The 20,625-nt window shown below is 49.5% G+C and overlaps 1 protein-coding gene across 3 annotated transcripts in view; it reads left to right on the forward strand.

The window, feature by feature from the left end:
* Positions 1 to 20,625, forward strand: part of DYRK1A (dual specificity tyrosine phosphorylation regulated kinase 1A) — a 155,607-nt gene that overhangs the window by 24,514 nt on the left and 110,468 nt on the right. The window contains exon 1 of one of the 3 annotated variants that reach the window (XM_063956568.1): positions 9,536 to 9,556. The exons of the other annotated variants lie outside the window; for them this stretch is intronic. The gene's annotated coding sequence lies outside the window, so the exon portion shown is untranslated. Of the gene's footprint in view, positions 1 to 9,535; positions 9,557 to 20,625 lie in introns of those variants that run through there. 3 annotated transcript variants of the gene reach the window in all.

The following is a 20,625-nucleotide window of genomic DNA, read 5'->3' on the forward strand; positions in this document are numbered from 1 at the left end:
TGCACACCTCACACTCCGGTCACTGATGGGTGCAGGGCGCTGGGGGGGGGGGGGGGCGCGCGCCCTGAGCAGCAATATTAACACCTTGGCTGGCAAAATAATCACAATATATAGTCCCAGAGGCTATTTATGTGAAAAATACCCCTGCCAGGATCCATAAAAAAGCGGGAGAAAGTCAGCCGAAAAAGGGGCGGGGCTATCTTCCTCAGCACACTGGCGCCATTTTCTCTTCACAGTGCAGCTGGAAGACAGCTCCCCAGGCTCTCCCCTGTAGTTTTCAAGCTCAAAGGGTTAAAAAGAGGGGGGGGGGACTAAATTTAGGCGCAAATCTGTGTATTATAGCAGCTATAAGGGAAAAATCACTGTGGGTAGTGTGAATCCCTGCATTATATAGCGCTCTGGTGTGTGCTGGCATACTCTCTCTCTGTCTCCCCAAAGGACTTTGTGGGGTCCTGTCTTCAGTCAGAGCATTCCCTGTGTGTGTGCGCGATGTGTCTGTACGGCTGTGTCGACATGGTTGATGAGGAGGCTTATCTGGAGGCGGAGCAGATGCCGATAAATGTGATGTCGCCCCCTGTGGGGCCGACACCAGAGTGGATGGATAGGTGGTAGGTATTAACCGACAGTGTCAACTCCTTACATAAAAGGCTGGATGACGTAACAGCTGTGGGACAGCCGGCTTCTCAGCCCGTGCCTGCCCAGGCGTCTCAAAGGCCATCAGGGGCTCAAAAACGCCTGCTACCTCAGATGGCAGACACAGATGTCGACACGGAGTCTGACTCCAGTGTCGACGAGGTTGAGACATATACACAATCCACTAGGAACATCCGTTGCATGATCTCGGCAATGAAAAATGTGTTACACATTTCTGACATTAATCTAGGTACCACAAAAAAGGGGTTTTATGTTTGGGGAGAAAAAGCAGACAGTGTTTTGTTCCCCCATCAGATGAGTGAATGAAGTGTGTGAAGAAGCGTGGGTTCCCCCGATAAGAAACTGGTAATTTCTAAAAAGTTACTGATGGCGTACCCTTTCCCGCCAGAGGATAGGTCACGTTGGGAGATATCCCCTAGGGTGGATAAGGCGCTCACACGTTTGTCAAAAAAGGTGGCACTGCCGTCTTAGAATACGGCCACTTTGAAGGAGCCTGCTGATAAAAAGCAGGAGGCTATCCTGAAGTCTGTATATACACACTCAGGTACTATACTGAGACCTGCAGTTGCCTCAGCATGGATAGTGCTGCTGCAGCGTGGTCTATTACCCTGTTAGGACAGGGATACTATTTGCTAACCATAGAGCATATTAAAGATGTTGTCTTATATATGAGGGATGCACAGAGGGATATTTGCCGGCTGGCATCCAGAATTAATGCAATGTCCATTCTGCCAGGAGGGTATTAGGGACCCGGCAGTGGACAGGCGATGCTGACTTTAGAAGGCGCATGAAGATTCTGCCTTATAAGGGTGAGGAATTGTTTGGGGATGGTCTCTGGGACCTCGTATCCACAGCAACAGCTGGGAAAGAATTTTTTTTACCTCAAGTTTCCTCACAGCCTAAGAAAGCACCGTATTATAAGGTACAGTCCTTTAAGTGGGTTAAAGGCGCTTCCTTTCTGCATAGAGACAAGGGAAGAGGGAAAAAGCTGCACCAGACAGCCAGTTCCCAGGATCAAAAATCTTCCCCCGCTTCCTCTGAGTCCACCCCATGACGCTGGGGCTCCACAGGTGGAGCCAGGTGCGGTGGGGGCGCGTCTCGGGAACTTCAGCGACCAGTGGGCTCGCTCACAGGTGGATCCCTGGGTTCTGCAAGTAGTATCACAGGGATACAAGCTGGAGTTTCGGGCCGACTCCCCCTCGCCGTTACCTCAAATCAGCCTTGCCTGCTGCCCTCGAGGAGAGGTAGTACTGGCGGCAATTCACAAGCTGTACTTCCAGCAGGTGATAATCACGGTACCCCTCCTTCAACAAGGCCGGGGTTACTATTCCACAATGTTTGTGGTACCGAAACCAGACGGTTCGGTGAGACCCATTCTAAAATTGAAATCCTTGAACACTTATATACGAAGGTTCAAGTTCAAAATGGAATAGCTCAGGGCGGTTATTGCAAGCCTGGACGAAGGGGATTACATGGTATCACTGGACATCAAGGATGCTTACCTGCATGTCCCCATTTACTCTTCTCACCAGTAGTACCTCAAAATTGTGGTACAGGACTGTCATTACCAATTCCAGACGTTGCCGTTGGTCTGTCCCCAGCACCGAGGGTATTTACCAAGGTAATGGCCGAAATGATGTTACTCCCTCAAAAAAAGGGAGTTATAATTATCCCGTACTTGGACGATCTCAATATAAAGGCGAGGTCCAGGGAGCAGTTGTTCGTCGGAGTAGCACTATCTCGTGAAGTGCTACAACAGCGCGGCTGGATTCTGAATAGTCCAAAGTCGCAGCTGGTTCCTACGACGCGTCTACTGTTCCTGGGTATGGTTCTTGACACAGAACAGGAAAAAGGGTTTCTCCCGGAGGAGAAGGCCAAGGAGTTGTCATCTCTAATCGGAGACCTCCTAATACAAATACAGGTGTCGGTGCATAAATGCATGCGAGTCCTGGGAAAGATGGTAGCTTCTTACGAAGAAATTCCATTCGGTAGGTTCCATGCAAGGATCTTCTAGTGGGATCTGTTGGACAAGTGGTCCGGGTTGCATCTTCAGATGCATCGGCTGATAACCCTGTCTCCAAGGGCCAGGGTGTCGCTGTTGTGGTGGCTGCAGAGAGCTCATCTTCTAGAGGGGCGCAGATTCGGCATACAGGACTGGGTCCTGGTAACCACAGATGCCAGCCTTCGAGGCTGGGGGGCAGTGTCACAGGGAAGAAACTTCCAAGGACTATGGTCAAGTCAGGAGACTTCCCTACACATAAATATTCTGGGACTAAGGGCCATTCACAATGCCCTAAGTCAGGCTAGACCCCTGCTTCAACACCAGCCGGTGCTGATCCAGTCAGACAACATCACGGCGGTCGCCCATGTAAACCAGCAGGGCGGCACAAGAAGCAGGATGGTGATGGCAGAAGCCACAAGGATTTTCCGATGGGCGGAAAATCATGTGTTAGCACTGTCAGCAGTGTTCATTCCCGGAGTGGACAACTGGGAAGCAGACTTTCTCAGCAGGCACGACCTCCACCCGGGAGAGTGGGGACTTCATCCAAAAGTCTTCAAAATGATTGTACACCATTGGGAAAGGCCACAGGTGGACATGATGGCGTCCCGCCTCAACAAAAAGCTAAAAAGATATTGCGCCAGGTCAAGGGACCCTCAGGCGATAGCTGTGGACGCTCTGGTAACACCGTGGGTGTACCAGTCGGTGTATGTGTTCCTTCCTTTGCCTCTCATACCCAAGGTATTGAGAATACTAAGAAGGAGAGGAGTAAGAACTATACTCGTGGTTCCGGATTGGCCAAGAAGAGCTTGGTACCCAGAACTTCAAGAAATGATCTCAGAGGACCCATGGCCTCTGCCGCTCAGACAGGACCTGCTGCAGCAGGGGCCCTGCCTGTTCCAAGACTTACCACGGCTGTGTTTGACGGCATGGCGGTTGAACACCGGATCCTAAAGGAAAAAGGCATTCCGGAGGAAGTCATTCCTACGCTGATTAAGGCTAGGAAAGATGTGATCGCAAAATATTATCACCGCATATGGCAAAAATATGTTGCTTGGTGTGAGGCCAGGAAGGCCCCAACGGAGGAATTTCAACTGGGTCGATTTCTGCACTTCCTACTGTCAGGAGTGACTATGGGCCTAAAATTGGGTTACGTTAAGGTCCAGATTTCGGCTCTGTACATTTTCTTCCAAAAAGAACTGGCTTCACTGCCTGAAGTTCAGACTTTTGTTAAGGGAGTGCTGCATATTCAGCCCCCGTTTGTGCCTCTAGTGGCACCGTGGGATCTCAACGTAGAGTTGGATTTCCTGAAGTCGCATTGGGTTGAGCCACTTAAATCCGTAGAGCTAAAATACCTCACGTGGAAAGTGGTCATGCTGTTTGCCTTGGCGTCGGCCAGGCGTGTATCAGAATTGGCGGTTTTGTCATGCAAAAGCCCTTATCTGATTTTCATATGGATAGGGCGGAATTGAGGACTCGTTCCCAATTCCTTCCTAAGGTGGTATCAGCTGTTCATGTGAACCAACCTATTGTGGTGCCTGCGGCTACGTGGGGCTTGGAGGACTCCAAGTTACTGGACGTAGTCAGGGCCCGTAAAATATATGTTTCCAGGACGGCTGGAGTCAGGAAAACTGACTCGCTATTTATCCTGTATGCACCCAACAAGCTGGGTGCTCCTGCTTCTAAGCAGACTATTGCTCGCTGGATCTGTAGCACGATTCAACTTGCACATTCTGCGGCTGGACTGCCGCACCCTAAATCTGTAAAAGCCCATTCCACGAGGAAAGTGGGCTCTTCTTGGGCGGCTGCCCGAGGGGTCTCGGCTTTACAACTTTGCCGAGCTGTTACTTGGTCGGGTTCAAACATTTTTGCAAAAGTATACAAGTTTGATACCCTGGCTGAGGAGGACCTTGAGTTTGCTCATTCGGTGCTACAGAGTCATCCACACTCTCCCGCCCGTTTGGGAGCTTTGGTATAATCCCCATGGTCCTTACGGAGTTCCCAGCATCCACTAGGACGTCGGAGAAAATAAGATTTTACTCACCGGTAAATCTATTTCTCGTAGTCCGTAGTGGATGCTGGGCGCCCGTCCCAAGTGCGGATTGTCTGCAATACTTGTATATAGTTATTGCCTAACTAAAGGGTTATTGTTATGAGCCATCTGTTAGTGAGGCTCAGATATATTTCATACTGTTAACTGGGTATAATATCACGAGTTATACGGTGTGATTGGTGTGGCTGGTATGAGTCTTACCCGGGATTCCAAATCCTTTCCTTATTGTGTCAGCTCTTCCGGGCACAGTATCCTAACTGAGGTCTGGAGGAGGGTCATAGAGGGAGGAGCCAGTGCACACCAGGTAGTCCTAAAGCTTTCTTCAGTTGTGCCCAGACTCCTGCGGAGCCGCTATTCCCTATGGTCCTTACGGAGTTCCCAGCATCCACTAAGGACTACGAGAAATAGATTTACCGGTGAGTAAAATCTTATTTTTACATATCACTGAGGACCCCACTGTTCCTGATACTAGGGTCTGTATGTATAAAGGAAAGAAACCTGAGGTAACGTTTCCTCCCTCTCATGAGCTGAATGCACTTTTTGATAAAGCTTGGGAAAATCCTGACAAAAGGATACATGTTCCCAAAAGAATTCCAGTGGCATATCCGTTCCCTTCTGGGGACAGGGAAAGGTGGGAGTCAATCCCCACGGTAGACAAAGCTTTATCGCGTCTATCCAAAAAGGTGGCGCTTCCGTCCCCTGACACGGCAGCTCTAAAGGATCCTGCGGATCGTAAGTAGGAAAATACACTGAAATCTATTTATGTCACTACGGGGTCGCTACTCAGGCCTGCCGTTGCTGCGGCATGGGTGAGTAGCGCTATTGAACGGTGGGCAGATAACTTGTCATCTGAGGTAGATTCCCTAGACAGGGATAGTGTGATTTTGACTCTGGGTCACATCAGTGACGCTGCAGCATATTTAAAAGAAGCTGTAAGGGATATTGGCCTTTGGGTTCAAGGGCCAATGCCATGGCGGTCTCAGCAAGGAGAGCGTTGTGGATACATCAATGGAATGCTGATGCTGACTCTAAGAAGGCGATGGAGTCTCTTCCGTTTAACGGTAGGGTCTTGTTTGGCGACGGCCTCACTGACCTAGTGTCTCTGGCTACCGCGGGTAAGTCTTCATTTTTACCTTATGTCCCTGTACAGCAGAAGATATCGCCTCACTATCAGATGCAGTCCTTTCGGCCCAATAAATTCAAAAAAGGACGTGGGTCCTCCTTCCTTGCTGCGAGGGGGAGTGGACGGGGAAAAGGGTCACAGGCTGTGGCACGTTCCCAGGAGCAGAAGTCCTCTCCGGCTTCTACAAAATCCACAGCATGACGCTGGGGCTCCTCTGCGGGAGTCCGCTCCAGTGGGGGATTGTCTCAAACTCTTCAGTCAGGTTTGGGTGCACTCGGACCTGGATCCTTGAATAGTAGACATAGTAACCCAAGGGTACAAGTTAGAGTTTCAAGACGTGCCCCCTCACCGATTTTTCAAATCGGCCTTGTCAGCTTTTCTTCCAGAAAGGGAGATAGTAAGCGCTGCGATACTAAAGTGGTGTCAAAATCAAGTGATTGTTACGGTACCCCCGTCTCAACAGGGGGAAGGTTTTTATTCGAGCCTGTTCGTGGTCCCGAAGCCGGATGGCTCAGTCAGACCGATTCTAAACCTAAAATCCCTCAATTTCTTTCTGAAGAAATTCAAGTTCAAGATGGAGTCTCTACGAGCAGTGATCTCCAGTCTGGAGGAGGGGGATTTTATGGTGTCGGTCGACATAAAAGATGCCTACTTACATGTCCCCATATATCCTCCACATCAGGCTTACCTGAGATTTGCTGTGCAGGATTGTCATTACCAATTTCAGACGTTGCCGTTTGGTCTGTCGACGGCTCCGAGGATTTTCACCAAAGTAATGGCGGAAATGATGGTTCTCCTGCGCAAGCAGGGAATCACAATTATCCCGTACTTGGACAATCTCCTCATAAAGGCGAGGTCCAAGGAGCAATTGTTGAAGAATGTTGCTCTTTCACTGACTATTCTGCAACAACACGGTTGGCTCCTAAATTTGCCAAAATCACAGTTGGATCCAACGACACGGCTGTCGTTCCTGGGTATGATTCTGGATACAGAATTGCTGAGAGTTTTTCTTCCAGTGGAAAAAGCTCTGGAAATACAGAACATGGTAAAACAGATTCTAAAACCGGCAAAGGTGTCAGTTCTTCACTGCACTCGGTTGCTGGGGAAGATGGTGGCGGCCTACAAGGCCGTATGGCAGGTTCCATGCCAGGGTGTTTCAGTGGAACCTGCTGGACCAGTGGTTCGGGTCTCACCTGGACATGCACCGGAAAATAATTCTGTCTCCCATGACCAGAATTTTCCCTTCTGTGGTGGCTGCACAGTTCTCACCTTCTGGAGGGACATAGGTTCGGGATTCAGGATTGGATCCTGTTGACCACAGATGCAAGCCTCCGAGGCTGGGGAGCAGTCACACAGGGAAGAAACTTTCAGGGAAAGTGGTCAAGCCAGGAAGCTTGTCTACACATAAACATTCTGGAATTAAGAGCCATCCACAACGGCATTCTGCAAGCAGAACATCTTCTTCGAGGTCTGCCGGTCTTGATTCAGTCAGACAACGTGACAGCAGTGGCGTACATAAACCACCAAGGCGGTACAAAGAGCAGAGTGGCGATGGTCGAGGCCACGAAGATTCTTCGCTGGGCGGAAAGACATGCCAGCGCTCTGGCAGCGGTCTTCATTCCAGGAGTGGACAACTGGGAAGCAGACTTCCTCAGCAGACACGATCTCCATCCCGGAGAGTGGGGTCTTCATCAAGAGGTCTTTGGAGAAGTGACAAGTCGTTGGGGAGTTCCTCAAGTGGACATGATGGCGTCCCGCCTCAACAAGAAACTTCAGCGATATATTGTTCCAGGTCAAGGGACCCTCAGGCGATAGCGGTGGACGCCCTAGTGACACCGTGGGTGTTTCAGTCGGTCTATGTGTTCCCTCCACTTCCACTCATTCCAAAGGTGATAAAAATTATAAGAACAAGGGTTCAGGCGATCCTCATTGTTCCAGATTGGCCAAAAAGGGCCTGGTATCCAGATCTTCATGAGTTGCTCATAGAAGATCCCTGGCCTCTTCCTCTTCGGGAGGACCTGTTACAACAGGGGCCGTGCGTGTATCAGGATTTACCGCGGCTGCGTTTGACGGCGTGGCGGTTGAACGCCAAATCCTAGCCCGAAAGGGTATTCCCAGTGAAGTCATTCCTACACTACTTCAGGCTAGGAAAGAAGTAACGGCGAAGCATTACCACCGTATTTGGAGAAAATGTGTGTCTTGGTGGGAATCCAAGAAGGCTCCTACGGAAGAATTTCACCTGGGGCGTTTGCTCCATTTCCTACAAGCAGGTGTGGATGCGGGCCTAAAGTTAGGCTCAATTAAAGTACAGATTTCGGCCTTGTTGATCTTTTTTCAAAAAGAATTGGCCTCCCTTCCAGAAGTTCAGACCTTTGTAAAAGATGTGCTGCACATCCAACCTCCCTTTGTGCCCCCAGTGGCACCTTGGGACCTTAATGTGGTGCTGCAATTCTTGCAATCACATTGGTTTGAACCTTTGCGCAAGGTCAAGTTAAAATTCCTTACTTGGAAAGTGGTCATGTTTTTGGCGTCTGCAAGGCGAGTGAGTTGGCGGCTTTGTCTCACAAAAGCCCCTGTTTGATTTTCCATGCTGATAGAGCGGAGTTGAGAACTCGTCAGCAATTTCTGCCAAAAGTGGTTTCATCATTTCATGTTAACCAGCCAATTGTGGTGCCAGTGGCTACTGACGCCTTGGCGGAGTCAAAGTCTCTGAATGTGGTCAGAGCTTTGAAGATCTATTTCGCCAGAACGGTGCAGATTAGGAAAACAGAGGCTCTGTTTGTCCTGTGGGCTCCCAACAAGATTGGGGCTCCTGCTTCTAAGCAGACTATTGCGCGCTGGATTTTTAATACGATTCAGCAGGCTCATTCTACAACAGGATTGCTGTTACCGAAATCGGTGAAAGCCCATTCTACCAGAAAGGTGGGCTCATCCTGGGCGGCTGCCCGGGAAGTCTCGGCGTTACAACTTTGCCGAGCTGCTGCTTGGTCGGGTTCAAACACCTTTGTGAAGTTTTGCAAGTTTGATACCCTGGCTGAGGAGGACCTCTTGTTTGATCAATCGGTGCTGCAGAGTCATCCACATTCTCCCGCCCGTTCTAGAGCTTTGGTATAATCCCCATGGTTCTTGAAGCATCCCCAGCATCCTCTAGGACGTATGAGAAAATAGGATTTTAATACCTACCGGTAAATCCTTTTCTCTTAGTCCGTAGAGGATGCTGGACGCCCGTCCCAGTGCGGGCTGTATCTGCAGTTTGGTTATAGTTACGCTCATGTTGAGTTCAGTCAATCTGTGACTGTTGTTGGTCATGCCGTTGCATGCGTTGTTGATGAATGCCATGTTGTACGGCGTGTTAGAGGTGTGAGCTGGTATGTATCTCGCCTTAGTTTAAAATAATTAAATAAATCATTTTTCTCGAAATGTCCGTCTCCCTGGCCACAGTTCCTATAACTGGAGTATGGAGGAGGGGCATAGAGGGAGGAGCCAGTTCACACCCATTTAAAGTCTTATAGTGTGCCCATGTCTCCTGCGGATCCCGCCCATACCCCATGGTTCTTGAAGCATCCCCAGCATCCTCTACGGACTAAGAGAAAAGGATTTACCGGTAGGTATTAAAATCCTTTTTTTTGTTATTGATTACTGAATTTCCTGACATCTCCTGTAGGGGGTTGGATATGAAATGCCGGCGGTCGGATGACTGACAGCGACTTCCCGACACCGGACGGGGGTAAGTATTCTACCACTCTCCCTTTCCCTACCTTAACCCTCTGGGGCTGTTTGCTACGGCCAAACTCCCTCCTAGTGCCTAACTCTAACCCCTTCCTCCTAGTGCCTAACAAGAACTCTCCACCCCCCTGGCCCTAACAGGTGATTGTATAGTCATAAAGCTGTTCATAGCTGTTTATACGATGGTGGAGGTGATCTAAATGTATTTTCTCTGACGTCCTAGTGGATGCTGGGGACTCCGTCAGGACCATGGGGAATAGCGGCTCCGCAGGAGACAGGGCACAAAAGTAAAAGCTTTAGGATCAGGTGGTGTGCACTGGCTCCTCCCCCTATGACCCTCCTCCAAGCCTCAGTTAGAATTTTGTGCCCGGCCGAGAAGGGTGCAATCTAGGTGGCTCTCCTAAAGAGCTGCTTAGAGTAAAAGTTTTGTTAGGTTTTTTATTTTCAGTGAGTCCTGCTGGCAACAGGCTCACTGCATCGAGGGACTTAGGGGAGAGAAGTGAACTCACCTGCGTGCAGGATGGATTGGCTTCTTAGGCTACTGGACACCATTAGCTCCAGAGGGAGTCGGAACACAGGTCTCACCCTGGGGTTCGTCCCGGAGCCGCGCCGCCGACCCCCTTGCAGATGCCGAAAAGTGAAGAGGTCCAGAAACCGGCGGCAGAAGACTTTTCAGTCTTCATAAGGTAGCGCACAGCACTGCAGCTGTGCGCCATTGTTGTCAGCACACTTCATAGCAGCGGTCACTGAGGGTGCAGGGCGCTGGGGGGGGCGCCCTGGGCAGCAATGATAGTACCTTATTCTGGCTAAAAATACATCACATATAGCCCCTGGGGGCTATATGGATGTATTTAACCCCTGCCAGGTCTCAGAAAAACGGGAGAAGAAGCCCGCCGAAAAGGGGGCGGGGCCTATTCTCCTCAGCACACAGCGCCATTTTCCCTCACAGAAATGCTGGTGGGAAGGCTCCCAGGCTCTCCCCTGCACTGCACTACAGAAACAGGGTTAAAACAGAGAGGGGGGGCACTTATTTGGCGATATGACTATATATATTAAAATGCTATAAGGGAAAAACACTTATATAAAGGTTGTCCCTGTATAATTATAGCGTTTTTGGTGTGTGCTGGCAAACTCTCCCTCTGTCTCCCCAAAGGGCTAGTGGGGTCCTGTCCTCTATCAGAGCATTCCCTGTGTGTGTGCTGTGTGTCGGTACGTGTGTGTCGACATGTATGAGGACGATGTTGGTGAGGAGGCGGAGCAATTGCCTGTAATGGTGATGTCACTCTCTAGGGAGTCGACACCGGAATGGATGGCTTATTTAAGGAATTACGTGATAATGTCAACACGCTGCAAGGTCGGGTGACGACATGAGACGGCCGGCAAACCAATTAGTACCTGTCCAGGCGTCTCAAACACCGTCAGGGGCGTTAAAACGTCCTTTTACCTCAGTCGGTCGACACAGACACGGACACTGACTCCAGTGTCGACGGTGAAGAAACAAACGTATTTTCCTTTAGGGCCACACGTTACTTGTTAAGGGCAATGAAGGAGGTGTTACATATTTCTGATACTACAAGTACCACAACAAAGGGTATTATGTGGAGTGTGAAAAAACTACCTGTAGTTTTTCCTGAATCAGATAAATTAAATGAAGTGTGTGATGATGCGTGGGTTTCCCCCGATAGAAAATTATTGGCGGTATACCCTTTCCCGCCAGAAGTTAGGGCGCGTTGGGAAACACCCCTTAGGGTGGATAAGGCGCTCACACGCTTATCAAAACAAGTGGCGGTACCGTCTCCAGATAGGGCCGCCCTCAAGGAGCCAGCTGATAGGAGGCTGGAAAATATCCTAAAAAGTATATACACACATACTGGTGTTATACTGCGACCAGCGATCGCCTCAGCCTGGATGTGCAGCGCTGGGGTGGCTTGGTCGGATTCCCTGACTGAAAATATTGATACCCTTGACAGGGACAGTATTTTATTGACTATAGAGCATTTAAAGGATGCATTTCTATATATGCGAGATGCACAGAGGGATATTTGCACTCTGGCATCAAGAGTAAGTGCGATGTCCATATCTGCCAGAAGTTGTTTATGGACACGACAGTGGTCAGGTGATGCAGATTCCAAACGGCACATGGAAGTATTGCCGTATAAAGGAGAAAAAGACAACGTCTTTTCAGCCTCAGTCCTTTCGTCCCCATAAGGGCAAGCGGGCAAAAGGCCAGTCATATCTGCCATGGGATAGAGGAAAGGGAAGAAGACTGCAGCAGGCAGCCCATTCCCAGAAACAGAAGCCCTCCACCGCTTCTGCCAAGTCCTCAGCATGAAGCTGGGGCCGTACAAGCGGACTCAGGTGCGGTGGGGGGGGGTCGTCTCAAGAGTTTCAGCACGCAGTGGGCTCACTCGCAAGTGGACCCCTGGATCCTACAAGTAGTATCCCAGGGGTACAGATTGGAAATTCGAGACGTCTCCCCCTCGCAGGTTCCTGAAGTCTGCTTTACCAACGTCTCCCTCCGACAGGGAGGCAGTAGTGGAAACAATTCACAAGCTGTATTCCCAGCAGGTGATAATCAAAGTACCCCTCCTACAACAAGGAAAGGGGTATTATTCCACACTATATTGTGGTACTGAAGCCAGACGGCTCGGTGAGACCTATTCTAAATCTGAAATAGTTGAACACTTACATACAAAGGTTCAAATCAAGATGGAGTCACTCAGAGCAGTGATAGCGAACCAGGAAGAAGGGGACTATATGGAGTCCCGGGACATCAGGGATGCTTACCTCCATGTCCCAATTTGCCCTTCTCACCAAGGGTACCTCAGGTTCGTGGTACAGAACTGTCACTATCCGTTTCAGACGCTGCCGGTTGGATTGTCCACGGCACCCCGGGTCCTTACCAAGGTAATGGCCGAAATGATGATTCTTCTTCAAAGAAAATGGACGATCTCCTGATAGGGGCAAGGTCCAGAGAACAGTTGGAGGTCGGAGTAGCACTATCTCAAGTAGTTCTACGACGGCACGGGTGGATTCTAAATATTCCAAAACCGCAGCTGTTTCCGACGACACGTCTGCTGTTCCTAGGGATGATTCTGGACACAGTCCAGAAAAAGGTGTTTCTCCCGGAGAAGAAAGCCAGGGAGTTATCCGAGCTAGTCAGGAACCTCCTAAAACCAGGAAAAGTGTCAGTGCATCATTGCACAAGGGTCCTGGGAAAAAATGGTGGCTTCTTACGAAGCGATTCCATTCGGTAGATTTCACGCAAGAACTTTTCAGTGGGATCTGCTGGAAAAATGGTCCGGATCGCATCTTCAGATGCATCAGCGGATAACCCTGTCTCCAAGGACAAGGGTGTTTCTTCTGCGGTGGCTGCAGAGTGCTCATCTACTAAAGGGCCGCAGATTCGGCATTCAGGACAGGGTCCTGGTGACCACGGATGCCAGCCTGAGAGGCTGGGGAGCAGTCACACAGGGAAAAAATTTCCAGGGAGTGTGATCAAGTCTGGAGACTTCTCTCCACATAAATATACTGGAGCTAAGGGCAATTTACAATGTTCTAAGCTTAGCAAGACCTCTGCTTCAAGGTCAGCCGGTATTGATCCAGTGGGACAACATCACGGCAGTCGCCCACGTAAACAGACAGGGCGGCACAAGAAGCAGGAGGGCAATGGCAGAAACTGCAAGGATTCTTCGCTGGGCGAAAAATCATGTGATAGCACTGTCAGCAGTGTTCATTCCGGGAGTGGACAACTGGGAAGCAGACTTCCTCAGCAGGCACGACCTCCACCCGGGAGAGTGGGGACTTCATCGGGAAGTATGCCACATGATTGTGAACCGTTGGGAAAGACCAAAGGTGGACATGATGGCGTCCCGCCTGAACAAAAAACTGGACAGGTATTGCGCCAGGTCAAGAGACCCTCAAGCAATATCTGTGGACGTTCTGGTAACACCGTGGGTGTACCAGTCGGTGTATGTGTTCCCTCCTCTGCTTCTCATAACCAAGGTACTGAGAATTATAAGACGTAGAGGAGTAAGAACTATACTCGTGGCTTCGGATTGGCCAAGAAGGACGTGGCACCCGGAACTTCAAGAAATGCTCACAGAGGACTCATGGCCTCTGCCGCTAAGAAGGGACTTGCTTCAGCAAGTACCAGGTCTGTTCCAAGACTTACCGCGGCTGCGTTTGACGGCATGGCGGTGGAACGCCAGATCCTAAGGGAAAAAGGCATTCCGGAAGAGGTCATTCCTACCCTGGTCAAAGCCAGGAAGGAGGTGACCGCAAAACATTATCACCACATGTGGCGAAAATATGTGGCGTGGTGTGAGGCCAGGAAGGCCCCACGAAGAAATTTCAACTCGGTCGATTCCTGCATTTCCTGCAAACAGGAGTGTCTATGGGCCTCAAATTGGGGTCCATTAAGGTTCAAATTTCGGCCCTGTCAATTTTCTTCCAGAAATAATTGGCTTCAGTTCCTGAAGTCCAGAAGTTTGTCAAGGGAGTATTGCATATACAACCCCCTTTTTGTGCCTCCAGTGGCACTGTGGGATCTCAACGTAGTTCTGGGATTCCTCAAATCACATTTTCTCTATCGTCCTAAGTGGATGCTGGGGTTCCTGAAAGGACCATGGGGAATAGCGGCTCCGCAGGAGACAGGGCACAAAAAAGTAAAGCTTTTACCAGATCAGGTGGTGTGCACTGGCTCCTCCCCCTATGACCCTCCTCCAGACTCCAGTTAGATTTTGTGCCCGAACGAGAAGGGTGCAATCTAGGTGGCTCTCCTAAAGAGCTGCTTAGAGAAAGTTTAGCTTAGGTTTTTTACTTTACAGTGAGTCCTGCTGGCAACAGGATCACTGCAACGAGGGACTTAGGGGAGAAGTAGTGAACTCACCTGCGTGCAGAGTGGATTTGCTGCTTGGCTACTGGACACTAGCTCCAGAGGGACGATCACAGGTACAGCCTGGATGGTCACCGGAGCCGCGCCGCCGGCCCCCTTGCAGACGCTGAAGAGAGAAGAGGTCCAAAATCGGCGGCTGAAGACTCCTGAGTCTTCATAAAGGTAGCGCACAGCACTGCAGCTGTGCGCCATTTTCCTCTCAGCACACTTCACACAACAGTCACTGAGGGTGCAGAGCGCTGGGGGGGGCGCTCTGAGAGGCAAATAAAAACCTTATTAGAGGCAAAAAATACCTCACATATAGCCCACAGAGGCTATATGGAGATATTTAACCCCTGCCTAACTTCAAAAATAGCGGGAGACGAGCCCGCCGTAAAAGGGGCGGGGCCTATCTCCTCAGCACACAGCGCCATTTTCTCTCACAGAAAAGCTGGAGAGAAGGCTCCCAGGCTCTCCCCTGCACTGCACTACAGAAACAGGGTTAAAACAGAGAGGGGGGGCACTGATTTTGGCGATATTGTATATATATAAAAGATGCTATAAGGGAGAAACACTTATATAAGGTTGTCCCTATATAATTATAGCGTTTTTGGTGTGTGCTGGCAGACTCTCCCTCTGTCTCCCCAAAGGGCTAGTGGGTCCTGTCCTCTGTCAGAGCATTCCCGGTGTGTGTGCTGTGTGTCGGCACGTGTGTCGACATGTATGAGGACGATGTTGGTGAGGAGGCGGAGAAATTGCCTGTAATGGTGATGTCACTCTCTAGGGAGTCGACACCGGAATGGATGGCTTATTTAGAGAATTACGTGAGAATGTCAACACGCTGCAAGGTCGGTTGACGACATGAGACGGCCGACAATCTATTAGGACCGGTCCAGGCGGCTCAGAAACACCGTCAGGGGTTTTTAAAAACGCCCATTTACCTCAGTCGGTCGACACAGACACAGACACGGACACTGAATACAGTGTCGACGGTGAATAAACAAACGTATTTCTCATTAGGGCCACACGTTAAGGGCAATGAAGGAGGTGTTACGTGTTTCTGATACTACAAGTACCACAAGAAAGGGTATTATGTGGGAGTGGAAAAAACTACCTGTAGTTTTTCCTGAATCAGATAAAATAAAATGAAGTGTGTGATGATGCGTAGGGTTACCCCGATAGCAAATATTGGCGTTATACCCTTTCCCGCCAGAAATTAGGGTACGTTGGGAAACACCCCTTAGGGTGATAAGGCGCTCACACGCTTATCAAGTGGCGTTACCGTCTCCAGATACGGCCGCCCTCAAGGAGCCAGCTGATAGGAAGCTGGAAAAATATCCTAAAAAGTATATACACACATACGGTGGTTATACTGCGACCAGCGATCGCCATCAGCCTGGAGATGCAGTGCTGGGTTGGCTTGGTCGGATTCCCTGACTGAAAATATTTTATTCATGTAGAGCATTTAATAGGATGCATTCTATATATATGTATGTGAGATGCACAGAGGGATATTTGCTCTCTGGCATCAAGATAAGTGCGTTGTCCATATCTCCCAGAAGATGTCAGGGACACGACAGTGGTCAGGTGATACAGATCCCATACGGCAGATGGAAGTATTGCTGTATAAAGGGAAGGAGTTATTTGGGGGTCGGTCCATCGGACCTGGGGACCACAGCAACAGCTGGGAAATCCAACCTTTTTTACCCCAAGTTACATCTCAGCTAAAAAAGACACCGTCTTTTCAGCCTCAATCTTTCCTTTCCCATGAGGGCATGCAGGCAAAAGGCCAGTCATATCTGCCCAGACATAGAGGTAAGGGAAGTAGACTGCAGCAGGCAGCCCTTTCCCAGGAAAAGAAGCCCTCCACCGCGTCTGCCAAGTCCTCAGCATGACGCTGGGGCCGTGCAAGCGGACTCAAGGTGGGGGGGTAGTCTCAAGAGTCTCAGGGCGCAGTGGGATCACTCGCAAGTTGACCCCTAGATCGTACGAGTATTATCCCAGGGGTAAAGATTGGAGAGTCGAGACATCTTCTCCTCGCAGGTTCCTGAAGTCTGCTTTACCAACGGCTCCCTCCGACAGGGAGGCAGCATTGGAAACAATTCACAAGCGGTATATCCAGCAGGTGATAATCAAAGTACCCCTCCTACGACAAGGAAAAGGGTATTATTTTTCCACACTATATTGTGGTACTGAAGCCAGACGGCTTGGTGACACATAGTCTAAATCTAAAATGTTTTGAACACTTACATAAAAGGTTCAAATCGAGATAAAGTCACTCAGAGCAGTGATAGCGAACCGGAAAAAAGGGGACTATATGGTGTCCCTGGACATCAAGGATTACCTCCATGTCCAAATTTTGTCCTTCTCATCAAGGGTACCTCTGGTTCGTGGTACAGAACTGTCAATATCAGTTTCAGACGATGCCGTTTGAATTATCCACGGCACCCCGGGCCTTTTTACCAAGGTAATGGCCGAAAAGATGTTTCTTCAAAGAAAAAAGGCATCTAAATTATCCCTTACTTGCACGACCTAAAAAGGGCAAGTTCCAGAGAACAGTTGGAGGTCGGAAGAGCACTATCTAAAGTAGTTCTTCGACGGCACGACTGGATTCTAAATATTCCAAGAATCGCAGCTGTTTTCCGACGATACGTCTGCTGTTCCTAGGGATGATTCTGGACACGGTTCAGAAAAAGGTTTTTCTTCCCGAGGAAAAAGCCAAGGAGTTATCCGACCTGTCAGGAACCTCCTAAAACCAGGAAAGGTGTCTGTACATCAATGCACAAGAGTCCTGGGAAAAATGGTGGCTTTTTACGAAGCAATTCCATTCGGCAGATTCCATGCAAGAATTTTCCAAAGGGATCTGTTGGACAAATGGTCAGGGTCGCATCCTCAGATGCACCTGCGAATAACCCTGTCGCCAAGGACAAGGGTATATCTTCTGTGGTGGTTGCAAAAGGCTCATCTATTGGAGGGCCGCAGATTCGGCATACAGGATTTGATCCTGGTGACCACGGACGCCAGCCTGAGAGGTTGGGGAGCAGTCACACAAGGAAGAAACTTCCAGGGGGTATGGACGAACCTGGAAAAGTCTCTTCACATAAACATTCTGGTACTAAGAGCAATCTAAAATGCTCTAAGCCAGGCGGAACCACTCCTGCAAGGAAAACCGGTGTTGATTCAGTCGGACAACATCACGGCGGTCGCCCATGTAAACAGACAGGGCGGCACAAGAAGCAGGAGTGCAATGGCAGAAGCTGCCAAGATTCTTCGCTGGGCGGAGAATCACGTAATAGCACTGTCAGCAGTGTTCTTCCCGGGCGTGGACAACTGGGAAGCAGACTTCCTCAGCAGACACGATATTCACCCGGGAGAGGGGGGTCTTCATCCAGAAGTCTTCCACATGCTAATAAACTGTTGGGAAAGACCAATGGTAGACATGATGGCGTCTCGCCTCAACAAGAAACTGGACAAGTATTGCGCCAGGTCAAGAGATCCACAGGCAATAGCTGTGGACGCACTGGTAACACCTTGGGTGTACAAATCAGTATATGTGTTTCCTCCTCTGCCTCTCATACCAAAGGTATTGAAGATTATACGGTGAGGAGGAGTAAGAACAATACTAGTGGCTCCGGATTGGCCAAGAAGGACTTGGTACCCGGAACTTCAAGAGTTGGTCACGGACGACCCGTGCCCTCTACTTCTGAGAAGGGACCTGCTACAACAGGGTCCCTGTCTTTTTCAAGACTTACCGCGGCTGCGTTTGACGGCATGGCGGTTGAACGCCAGATCCTAAAAGGGAAAGGCATTCCAGAAGAAGTCATTCCTACCTTGATTAAGGCAAGGAAGGAAGTCACCGCGAAACATTATCACCGCATTTGGCGAAAATATGTCGCGTGGTGCGAGGATCGGAGTGTTCCGACGGAGGAATTTCAACTGGGTCGTTTCCTACATTTCCTACAATCAGGATTGTCTATGGGTCTCAAATTGAGATCTATTAAGGTTCAAATTTCGGCCCTGTCAATATTCTTCCAAAAAGAATTGGCCTCAGTTCCTGAGGTACAGACTTTTGTTAAAGGAGTACTGCATATACAGCCTCCTGTGGTGCCTCCGGTGGCACCGTGGGATCTAAATGTAGTTTTAGATTTCCTCAAATCCCATTGGTTTGAACCATTGAAAAAGGTGGATTTTAAATATCTCACATGGAAAGTGACTATGTTACTGGCCCTGGCTTCCGCCAGGAGAGTATCTAAATTGGCGGCTTTATCTTATAAAAGCCCTTATCTAATCTTCCATTCGGATAGGGCAGAACTGAGGACTCGTCCGCATTTTCTCCCTAAGGTGGTATCAGCGTTTCACCTGAACCAACCTATTGTGGTGCCTGCGGCCACTGGCGACTTGGAGGACTCCAAGTTGTTGGACGTTGTCAGAGCCTTAAAAATATACATTTCAAGGACGGCTGAAGTCAGAAAATCTGACTCGCTGTTGATACTATATGCACCCAACAAGTTGGGTGCCCTTGCTTCTAAGCAGACGATTGCTCGTTGGATTTGTAACACAATTCAACTTGCTCATTCTGTGGCAGGCCTGCCACAGCCTAAATCTGTTAAGGCCCATTCCACAAGGAAGGTGGGCTCATCTTGGGCGGCTGCCCGAGGGGTCTCGGCATTACAATTCTGTCGAGCAGCTACGTGGTCGGGGGAAAACACGTTTGTAAAATTCTACAAATTTGATACCCTGGCAAAAGAGGACTTGGAATTCTCTCATTCGGTGCTGCAGAGTCATCCGCACTCTCCCGCCCGTTTGGGAGCTTTGGTATAATCCCCATGGTCCTTTCAGGAACCCCAGCATCCACTTAGGACGATAGAGAAAATAAGAATTTACTTACCGATAATTCTATTTCTCGGAGTCCGTAGTGGATGCTGGGCGCCCATCCCAAGTGCGGATTATCTGCAATACTGTACATAGTTATTGTTAACAAATTCGGGTTATATTGTTAAGGAGCCATCTTTAAGAGGCTCTTTCTGTTATCATACTGTTAACTGGGTTTAGATCACAAGTTGTACGGTGTGATTGGTGTGGCTGGTATGAGTCTTACCCGGGATTCAAATTGCCTCCCTTATTGTGTACGCTCGTCCGGGCACAGTACCTAACTGGAGTCTGGAGGAGGGTCATAGGGGGAGGAGCCAGTGCACACCACCTGATCTGGTAAAAGCTTTACTTTTTTGTGCCCTGTCTCCTGCGGAGCCGCTATTCCCCATGGTCCTTTCAGGAACCCCAGCATCCACTACGGACTCCGAGAAATAGAATTATCGGTAAGTAAATTCTTATTTTAAACCGCTCAAATCTGTGGATTTGAAATATCTCACATGAAAAGTGACCATGCTGTTGGCCCTGGCCTCGGCCAGGCGAGTGTCAGAATTGGCGGCTTTGTCTCACAAAAGCCATATCTGATTGTCCATTCGGACAGGGCAGAGCTGCGGACTCGTCCCCAGTTTCTTCCTAAGGTGGTGTCAGCGTTTCACCTGAACCAGCTTATTGTGGTACCTGCGGCTACTAGGGACTTGGAGGACTCCAAGTTGCTAGATGTTGTCAGGGCCCTGAAAATATAGGTTTCCAGGACGGCTGGAGTCAGGAAAACTGACTCGCTGTTATCCTGTATGCACCCAACAAACTGGGTGCTCTTGCTTCTAAGCAGACGATTGCTCGTTGGATTTGTAGCACATTTCAACTTGCACATTCTGTGGCAGGCCTGCCACAGCCTAAATCTGTCAAGGCCCATTCCACAAGGAAGGTGGGCTCATCCTGGGCGGCTGCCCGAGGGGTCTCGGCATTACAACTCTGCCGAGCAGCTACGTGGTCGGGGGAGAACACGTTTGTAAAATTCTACAAATTTGATACCCTGGCTAAAGAGGACCTGGAGTTCTCTCATTCGGTGCTGCAGAGTCATCCGCACTCTCCCGCCCGTTTGGGAGCTTTGGTATAATCCCCATGGTCCTGACGGAGTCCCCAGCATCCACTAGGACGTCAGAGAAAATAAGATTTTACTTACCGATAAATCTATTTCTCGTAGTCCGTAGTGGATGCTGGGCGCCCATCCCAAGTGCGGATTGTCTGCAATACTTGTACATAGTTATTGTTACAAAAATCGGGTTATTATTGTTGTGAGCCATCTTTTCAGAGGCTCCGCTGTT

Source organism: Pseudophryne corroboree, chromosome 2, assembly GCF_028390025.1.
Source record: "Pseudophryne corroboree isolate aPseCor3 chromosome 2, aPseCor3.hap2, whole genome shotgun sequence".
Taxonomy (NCBI): Eukaryota; Metazoa; Chordata; class Amphibia; order Anura; family Myobatrachidae; genus Pseudophryne; species Pseudophryne corroboree.